Consider the following 9,418-nt stretch of genomic DNA (forward strand, 5'->3'; position numbering starts at 1 on the left):
GGTGGGGAAACCAGCAAAACCAACATAACAAGTCCACATACCAAAACTCCAACCAAAGATCATACCAAGCCACACAAAACACTTACTCCCAACCATCATATCATGGCCAAAATAATCAACCTACCCAACCTAATCCGAACCAACAATTTCAAGATCAATTAAACAGGATAGAAGGAAGGCTGGCAAACATGGGTCAGGACGTAAGTGAGTTGAAAAGCTTTAGGGATGAGGTGAGATCTACCTTAAGGGACCATGGTGAAAGACTAAAGAGGATGGAGTCTCAAGTAGGAGAGCTATCCCAACAAGCCCCCAAGTCCACAGCAGTGTTCCTAGTGACACGGAAAAGAATCCTAAAGGGGAACAAAAGGGAGTGAGATGGGAAGACTGCAAAGCCATCACTATATTGAAGGAAATCTCAGAAGAAGAAGGAATCAGACCCTCAAAACAGGAGCCAGAAATCTTGAAGGAAAGTGTGGAAGAAGCTAAGCAGGAAAGTGAAACGGAGCAAGCCAAGGAACTGCAAAAAGGCATGATAGAAGCATATCAACCAAAAGCACCATTTCCTCAGAGGTTAGGAGGAGGAGAAAAAGGGAAAACCTATTCAAGGTTTTTAGAGACATTTAAGTCTCTCCATATTAATATTCCCTTTCTTGAGATTCTCCAGCAAATGCCTACACATATCAAGTATTTAAAAGAATTGTTGAGCAAGAAAAGAGTTTTGAAGGGAGGACAAACGGTAACAATGAACAAAGAATGCAGTGCCCTCATCAAGAAGGACACAGTTTCTAAGAAAACAGACCCAGGAAGTTTTCATATCCCCTGCATCATAGGGGGAACAAAAATTGATAGAGGATTCTGTGATCTAGGAGCTAGCATAAATGTGATGCCTCTAACTCTCATGAAGAGGCTACAACTGAATGAGGTGAGATCCACTGATGTAATCATACAACTAGCTGACAAAACTCAGAAGCAAGCTGAAGGGGTAGTTGAGAATGTGCTGGTTAGAGTGGGAGATTATTACTTCCCCATAGACTTCGTCATTTTGGACATGGAGGAAAGCTACCTACACCCTATCATTCTGGGCAGGCCATTTCTAGCCACTACCAGAGCGATCATAGATGTAGAACAAGGAGAGCTAATTCTGAGAATACGTGATGAACAGCTCATTTTCAAAGTTTTCAAACCTGCATCTGAGCCTGAACCAGAATCGGAAAAGCCTAAGGATGATAGTAGCCATCTATGTTTGGAGGAAAGCAAGCCAGCAACTGAAACTCTAAAACAGTCCTTGGAAGGCAAACGAGAGTTGCAAGAGTTAAAGCCACAAGAATCAATGGAAACAGATCAGAAGGATCCTCATTGCATAAGGGTCAATGAAGAAATCCTCAGGAGAAAGGGAAGAATTGTAAAGAAATTGCCAAGAGGGTGGAGAAACAAGAAAATTCCCACTGAAGGTTTCTCTCCGGGAGATAAAGTGATATCAAGCCATTATTTGCCAATTCCACCTGGCCTCAAAACCATTCCTTCCCAGCTCCCTCAAGTGTTCACAATCAGGAAAGTTCTTTCTATGGAACATTTAGAAATCATGAAGGAATCAAGTGGGGACGTTTTCATAGTGAGAGGAGAAGACGTCAAGCACTACAATCCACCCTAACAAGGGACAACTGTCAAGCTAGTGACGTTAAAGAAGCGCTTCATGGGAGGCAACCCATGTTTTAATATCCTTACTTTTTTGTTGTGCATTTAATAAAGCATGGTTTCTTATGCATGAACTTGAATCCTCAGGACAACTGCTGAAAGAGTGCACTAAACATTGCATGTAAAATACAATTTGTCTCTAAGTTTGGTGTGCCTGAAGGCACCCCAAATTTTATTCAAAATGCATTCAATTTTTCATTCAAAATGCACAACCAAACATTAAGTTTGGTGTTCCTCTTTGAACACGGTTCATGAAAAGCAAGAAGTTCCTCTGGATTTCGAATTTCATGACAAGTATACCATTCGCATGTTTTAATGCTTTGGTTTCAATCACTTAGGGTAGTAAATTTGTTTAGAATCAAAGAGCCAAAGTGACTATGATTTATTAGAATTATGCACATTCATTAAGGACAACCAATATGGATTTCATGTCATCAGGAGACTTTACCAAACACTAAGTTTGGTGTCCAGTAATAAGTGTGCATACATACAAAAGTCACGGCTATAAGCTCATGAAGTCAATCATTGATTTACATGTGCAAGTACTATTCATCATTCACATGGACCGAAAAATGATAGCAAACTTGTTTGTTTGTGCAGGTACAAAAGAAAAGACAAAAATGGAGGAAAAAGACAAAGGGAGGTACGATGCTTGGTCAAAAAGAAAGTTCACAAGTCTTTGAAACTAACACATGGAAAAAGGAAGTTCTACAAGAAAAGATAGCCACATGTACAACCTAATGCACCCGGAATACTTCCAAGAAAATGAAAAGCAATTCGTCCTTCTCCCTAATTCATATATTTACCATCAAGCCACCCTTCACAAACCACCCTAGCCGTCCATTTTTCACTCACGGGCACTATAAAGAACCACTTGGGGAACGAGTTCAACACTACCAAATCTCCTTCATGCACATTTTCTTCATCATAGCATAACTATCTCTTGCCGAAAACAACCTCACCACACTTCCAACAACACTTCTTGCTTCACCTTGTCAACTTTAGCTTGTCACTTACCCAAAACTAAAGAACCAATGGCAGCTTCATCTAGCCACAAAAGAAGAAAAGACAAGCAGCCAATGGAGGAGAACAGGGAATTCGATGCATGGAGATACAAATCAGTTTTCCATGAGATTCAAGCCGAATGGATGAGACCTAAAAGGGTACTAGCTGAGGTTCCCTTTGACCTTGAAAAGGATGAGTTCCCAGGTGTTTGGGAGAAGATCAAAAAGAGGAAGTGGGAGCTCCTGACTAAGCCAATCACTAAAATCAACATCAACTTGGTGAAGGAGTTCTATGCAAATGCAGTGAGGGAAGACTCAACCAAGAAACCCACATACAAAAGCTATGTGAGAGGGGTGGAAGTTGACTTCAGTCCCAAAGCAATCATGAAAACTCTTGGGCTGAAAAACATACATTTCAGCCAAGCAAGTTATTGAAGAAAGGATGATAGGAGAACCTGACTATACAACTATTGCTGAATACCTTTGTGCCATCAGAGCTGAATGGGTGAGAAAAACAAGAGGGGCTCCAAGAGTCTTGAGAAGGGGAGACCTAACACCGGAAGCTAAAGGGTGGTATGCAATAGTTAGGAGATCCATCCTACCCACTACAAACTCTTCAGAAATAGTCCCTAAAAGAGCCATCTTGCTACATTGCATTATGGTGGGAGGGGAGATTAAAGTTCATAAACTCATTGCTGAACAGATACAAGAGCTTAGTGAGAAAAGTGACCCTGAATCCTGGCTCCACTTCCCTAGCACCATCATTAGACTATGCATCGATGCCCAAGTACCACTTGAAGACGAAAGACCTAATTGGCTATATCCTGGATTGGCTATAACTGCGTACAGAATGACTCTTGGCCCAATTGCTCCAAGACATACAAAAAGAAGAAATGAAGAAGGGCAACAAGCAGAAGCAGAGCAAGAAGCGGAACAAGAAGGACAGGAAGGAGAAGACGGAGAAGAAGAGCAAGAAGAGCAAGGAATTCCAGAAAGAAGACAACAAATTCCCAGAGACCCCATGGATATGAGCAGAATGCAGGAAATCATAGAAGGAATGTCTCAACAATACATGAGGTCTCAGGAGAGACAAGAGGACTTTCACTTAAAAATGATGGATATGCAAAGGAACTTTGAATCAAGATTCTTAGATCTGCAAAGGGAACAGAATTTACACTTACAGGAATCCTTCAGCCACATATGCCAACACCAAGATGCCAATGTCTTGGCAATCAAGGAAGCCACCACTTTACAGAATGCAAGATACTCAGTTCAAGCTGATTACAACATCAGTTCTCAAATCAAGCTTAACTACATAGGGGAACATCTACACAAGATGGACCCAGCATTCCCAGCTTTTGATGAGTATTTCAAAGGGAGGAAAGAAGGAGAAATAAACAAGGCAATGATCCTTGAAAAAGGAGTGGAAGAAACAATGAAAAAGGTTGGATTCTGGAAAAAGCTCATAAGAAAAGACAAAGGAAGTACAAGTGGTCAAAAAGAGGCAGGAAGCAAGAAGAAGCAGGATCCCAAGAATTAAGAAGAACCAAGCAATAAATAAGAGGTGGCCTCGTTCCTTAATAATCAAATGATAATTGGTGAATTGTCTTTATGAGCTTTCTTTCATCATAAGCCATTTAAGTGTTATGTGGAGTTTTTAGTATGAGTGTCTGTTTATTGCTTTGAATAAAGCGAATGCCTAGATGTTGGATATAACTTCACCTTCTTAAACAAATGCTTGCCATGCTTGTTCTGTTTCCAAAAATAAAAGAAAAGTTTGAACAAAAGTAACTTGGCTCAATTAGTGACAAATCAAGTAGAATTAAGTGGTGGTATGCATGCTTGATTGTTTAGTCAGATCACTGGAATTAGAGTGTAGAATTATCATTTTTTTTGTGTAGAAATTGAAAACTGTCTATGGATCTTGATGAATAAATGTCTTTGGCCATGAAAAAGAAAGAAAAAGAAGAAGAAAAAGCCACTGAAAAAGGGCAACCAAAAAGCAAAAAAATTTGAGAAAATAAGCTAGGCATCAATGGTTTGAACTTCTGAGACAAATGCCTGTGGTGTTTATGTATTAAGGATATGCTTGGATGAATAGGTTCTGAGGAGTGTTTCAACACTTGGTAACTTGGGTTAACTAACCCGGGATTATCAACCAAAAGTCCATTATCAAGAGCAACCTAAATACAAAACATTTAGTCACACAAAGAGGTGCTGGGCACCAATGTCTCAAGAAGAAATGTGAACTAAAATGCCTGGAGTGGATATGTGTAGTGCACTGATAAGAAAAAGAAAATGCCAAAGGCTGGTGCAACACATGACACTAAGCAAACAAGGAGCAAAGAAGCTCTAAGAAAAAGAAAAGAAAAACAAAGAAGAGAAAAGTGCCAAGGACATAAGAGTAACAAGAGGCCATAGCAGTGTTTGTTGGATGCAATGAAAAAGTGATAATCTTACCTGATGAGAATGAAAAAGTGATGCTGCAACTTTCTGCATAAAACCCTTCTGATGAACTTAAAGTGCTTACTAATATAGCCAATGGGATTGCTTTCTGTTCATGCTTTTTTTTCTCAAATAACTCAGGACTTGCTTAGGGACAAGCAAGTATTAAGTTTGGTGTTGTGATGCCAAGGCATCTTAGGCTAGTTTCACTAGCATTTTTCTATTAGTTTTAGTAGTTTTATGCATTTTCTTGAGCTTAAAGTAACCAAGAATGGTTAAATGAATAACAAAGCAATGAACCATCCAAACAGTATGATTTTGATGCAAATTCCATGAGTTTTTAGTTATATTACTTGAATGCTATGAATGGAAGATTTCTCATGAAATTTTGCAAGACTTTGATGCAATTGTTTGGATGATTTCAGGGAAGAAGAGGCTAGGCAAGGAAGCAACAAAATCAATAAAGGAAGCTTGAATATCACATGTGGAGTTTAAGTTCCAGTTTAAGCTTAAACTGGAGCTTAAACGCCAGAATCATGAGGGCTAAGAAATGCTGGAACTGAAGTTTAACCTCCAGTTTAACCTTAAACTGGAGGTTAAATGCCAGAATGAAAGTCTCACCAAAGAAGCATTTCCACGTTTAACCTCCAGTTTAACCTTAAACTGGAGGTTAAACGCCAGAAGTGGGAAATTCACCATGGGAGCAATTCCACGTTTAAGCTCCAGTTTAACCTTAAACTGGAGCTTAAACGTGTTCGACACAAACTCTCACCAAAGAAGCATTTTCACGTTTAACCTCCAGTTTAACCTTAAACTGGAGGTTAAACGCCAGAAGGAAGAAAGGCACCAGGAGCATTCCACGTTTAAGCTCCAGTTTAACCTTAAACTGGAGCTTAAACGTGTTCGACACCTCCAGGGCTACCTTTCCCCTCTTCCACGTTTAAGCTCTAGTTTAACCTTAAACTGGAGCTTAAACGTGTTCGACCTCCAGGGCTGCCTTTCCTATCTCCACGTTTAAGCTTCAGTTTAACCTTAAACTGAAGCTTAAACGTGTTCGACTAAGTGACCCTCCAGGGCTGCCTTCTTCCATTTCCACGTTTAAGCTTCAGTTTAACCTAAAACTGAAGCTTAAACGTGCTTCCACAAAAGGCATCACTGGAAGTGTCTGGCGTTTAAGCTGCAGTTTAAGCTTAAACTGCAACTTAAACGCCACTCTTGGAAAAGGTTTCTGGGCCAAAAATATTGCGGTTTAAGTTAGTATTTGAGCACAAACATTAACTTAAACTTACTCTGGTATGAAACCCAATTGAATATCATGGTTTATGGGATTGGGCCTGAAGGATTGATGAGTCTGAAATTTCAATTTGTTGAGTCATGTGTCATTATTTGATTATCACTAAGTTGGCTCAATGAATGTTACAGAATTTGGATCAGCAGCCTCATCAAGATTATGGATCATAAACCCAAAGCAAAAGGAAAGCAGGGAGAGGCCTCAAAGCCCAAGAAACACAACAGAAGCTCAATATAGAAAGTGTATAAATAGGATAGAATTTAAGTTAGGAAGGACTTTTTGATCTTTTCATTTGGCTAGTTTTCATATCTTTGTAATTGAATTCAGAGCTATGACTCACTAAACCCCCTTTCATTGGGTTAGGGAGCTCTATTGTAATTCAATGAATCAATAATAGTTTATCTTCTTCTTCAATCTTTTCTCTTGAATTTTGTTAGAAAGCTTCTCGATCTAATTCCATTGGGTAGTTGTCTTGGGAAAGAAACTACCCATAATTGGAATCCTTCGGAACCTTGGGAAAGGAATGGAGGATTCATGCTAGAGAAGCTTTCTCACAGTGAATTGGATTGGGGTTTGGATGGATATTGTGACATGTAATCCTACCAAATTGTGGTTCATGAAACTGTGTGGTATAATCAGTGATCGAGCATCATCTCTTCTTATGAACATTTAAACCAAGGGATTGGGAATTTGTTTGTTTTTAGAGAGAATTGGTGAACCAAGGGATTGGGATCCAATCATATAAGATTGCCAAGCAAAATTCAATGAACGCATTGGTTGAGGAAGAGATAAACATGTTTTGATTCGGAGATCTCAATATCTCCTACAACCCAATGAATTCCCCATTTCTGATTTACCACTTTCTCTTTACATTCTGCAATTAAATTCATGCAATCACCCCCATCCCTTTTAATTTCAGCAATTTAGCTTCTCGCTCTTTAATTCATGCAATTTTACATTCCGCAATTCTCATCTAAATCTTGATTCCGCTCAACTAGAACATACTTCTAATCCGAATTGCTCACTCAACCAATCCTTGTGGGATTCGACCTCACTCTATTGTGAGTTTTTACTTGACGATAACCGGTGCACTTGCCGGAAGGAATTTTGCCGATCGTGCAATTTCCTAAATCGTAGCATAACAAGTTTATGCGCATCAAGTTTATGGCGCCGTTGCCGGGGATTGGTTTTCGATTGACAATTCTCAAATTGGAAGTTAACTAGATTGAGCATTTTTCTTGCTTTGTTAATTCAGTTCAAGTTACTTGTTGAATTTTAATTTCTGCACTCTGTTACATGCTTTCTTTCTTTATGCCTTTAAATTTAAGCAACTAACTCACTAACTCACTAACTATTTGAATTAATTCCTCAACTACTCTAACCATACTCTTCCATTAACCAAGAGTATTTCAATTGTTTGTTGCCTGTGCGGTGTTCTTGTATGACAGGTAGGAGAGGAGAGACATCAACTCCTCCATATACCGAACCAGAGAGGACCCTTCATAGACTTAGAAGGGAAGCAAGAGGGAAGAGAGTACTGGGAGAAGAAGAATCTGAAGGAGAATCTGAGGACAATTTTGAGGAAGCTCTAGATCTCAACATGGATAGAGAAGTTCACAACCATGAGAGAGCTGATGGAAACAATGCCATTCCTGAGAGGAGGGTTCTTAGTTCATACATAAACCCAACCTCTGGGAATTGTGGTGGCAGCATTCAGAAACCACCCATTCAGGCCAACAATTTTGAGCTCAAACCACAGCTAATATCACTTGTGGAGAATCATTGTTCATTTGGTGGGAGTGCTAATGAAGATCCAAACCAACACCTCACAAAATTCCTGAGAATTTGCGACACTGTGAAGTCCAATGGAGTCCAGGAAGATGCCTATAAACTGCTTTTGTTCCCATTTTCACTTAGGGACAAGGCAGCTAAGTGGCTGGAATCATTCCCAAGGGGGAGCCTAACAACATGGGACGAGGTGGAAAGCAAGTTTCTGGCACGTTTCTACCCCCCACAAAAGGTCAATAGGCTTCGATCTGAGGTTCAGACTTTTAGACAACAAGATGGTGAAACTCTCTACGAGGCATGGGAGAGATTCAAGGATTTGACAAGGAAATGCCCACCAGACATGTTCCATGACTGGGTGCAATTGCATATTTTCTATGATGGACTCTCTTATGAATCAAGGAAGGCTGTAGACTATTCATCAGGAGGTTCATTGAACAGGAAAAAGACTGTGGAAGAAGCCATTGAAGTGATTGAGACAGTGGCTGAGAATGAGTACTACTATGCATCAGAGAGACACAACACTAAGGGAGTCATGGAGCTGAACCATGTTGATACAATCCTAGCCCAAAACAAGGTGTTTGCCAAGCAACTAGCAGAGCTCACCAGGAAATTAGAAACAAAGCAAGTGGCTGCGATACACACACAAGATCAAGAGGAAGAAAGCACTGAAGGAGGTGATTGGGAAGAGGCCAATTATGTAGGAAATCAACAAAGGCAATCATATGATCCACATTCCAACACTTACAATCCAGGATGGAAAAACCACCCAAACTTTGGGTGGGGGAACCAACAAACCCAACCACAAAACCACAAACCTTACAACCATAACCAACATAACAATTCCACATACCAAAACTCCAACCAAAGATCATACCAAGCCACACAAAACACTTACTCCCAACCATCATATCAAGGCCAAAATAATCGACCTACCCAACCTAATCCGAACCAACAATTTCAAGATCAATTAAACAGGATAGAAGGAATGCTTGCAACCATGGGTCAAGACATAACCGAATTGAAAGCTTTTAAGGAAGAAGTAATTTCCAACTTGCAAAACCAAGGAGCTGCCATCGAGAAGTTAGAAAATCAAATTGGGTATTTGTATAAGCAAATCCCTGGGCCAAGTGTTTCTCATGCTGCCAAGGCTATTGCAAGGGAAGAATGTAAAGCCATAACCCTCAGAAGTGGAAAA

At 39.9% G+C, this 9,418-nt stretch overlaps 1 non-coding gene across 1 annotated transcript; it reads right to left on the reverse strand.

Annotated features, from left to right (window-relative positions):
- Positions 1 to 8,461: 8,461 nt before the first annotated feature.
- On the reverse strand, positions 8,462 to 8,565 carry LOC112780549 (small nucleolar RNA R71). The gene has a single exon (XR_003191376.1). It is a non-coding gene; the product is annotated as a small nucleolar RNA R71 (small nucleolar RNA).
- Positions 8,566 to 9,418: the final 853 nt, after the last annotated feature.

This window comes from Arachis hypogaea, chromosome 19, assembly GCF_003086295.3.
Source record: "Arachis hypogaea cultivar Tifrunner chromosome 19, arahy.Tifrunner.gnm2.J5K5, whole genome shotgun sequence".
Classification (NCBI taxonomy): domain Eukaryota; kingdom Viridiplantae; phylum Streptophyta; class Magnoliopsida; order Fabales; family Fabaceae; genus Arachis; species Arachis hypogaea.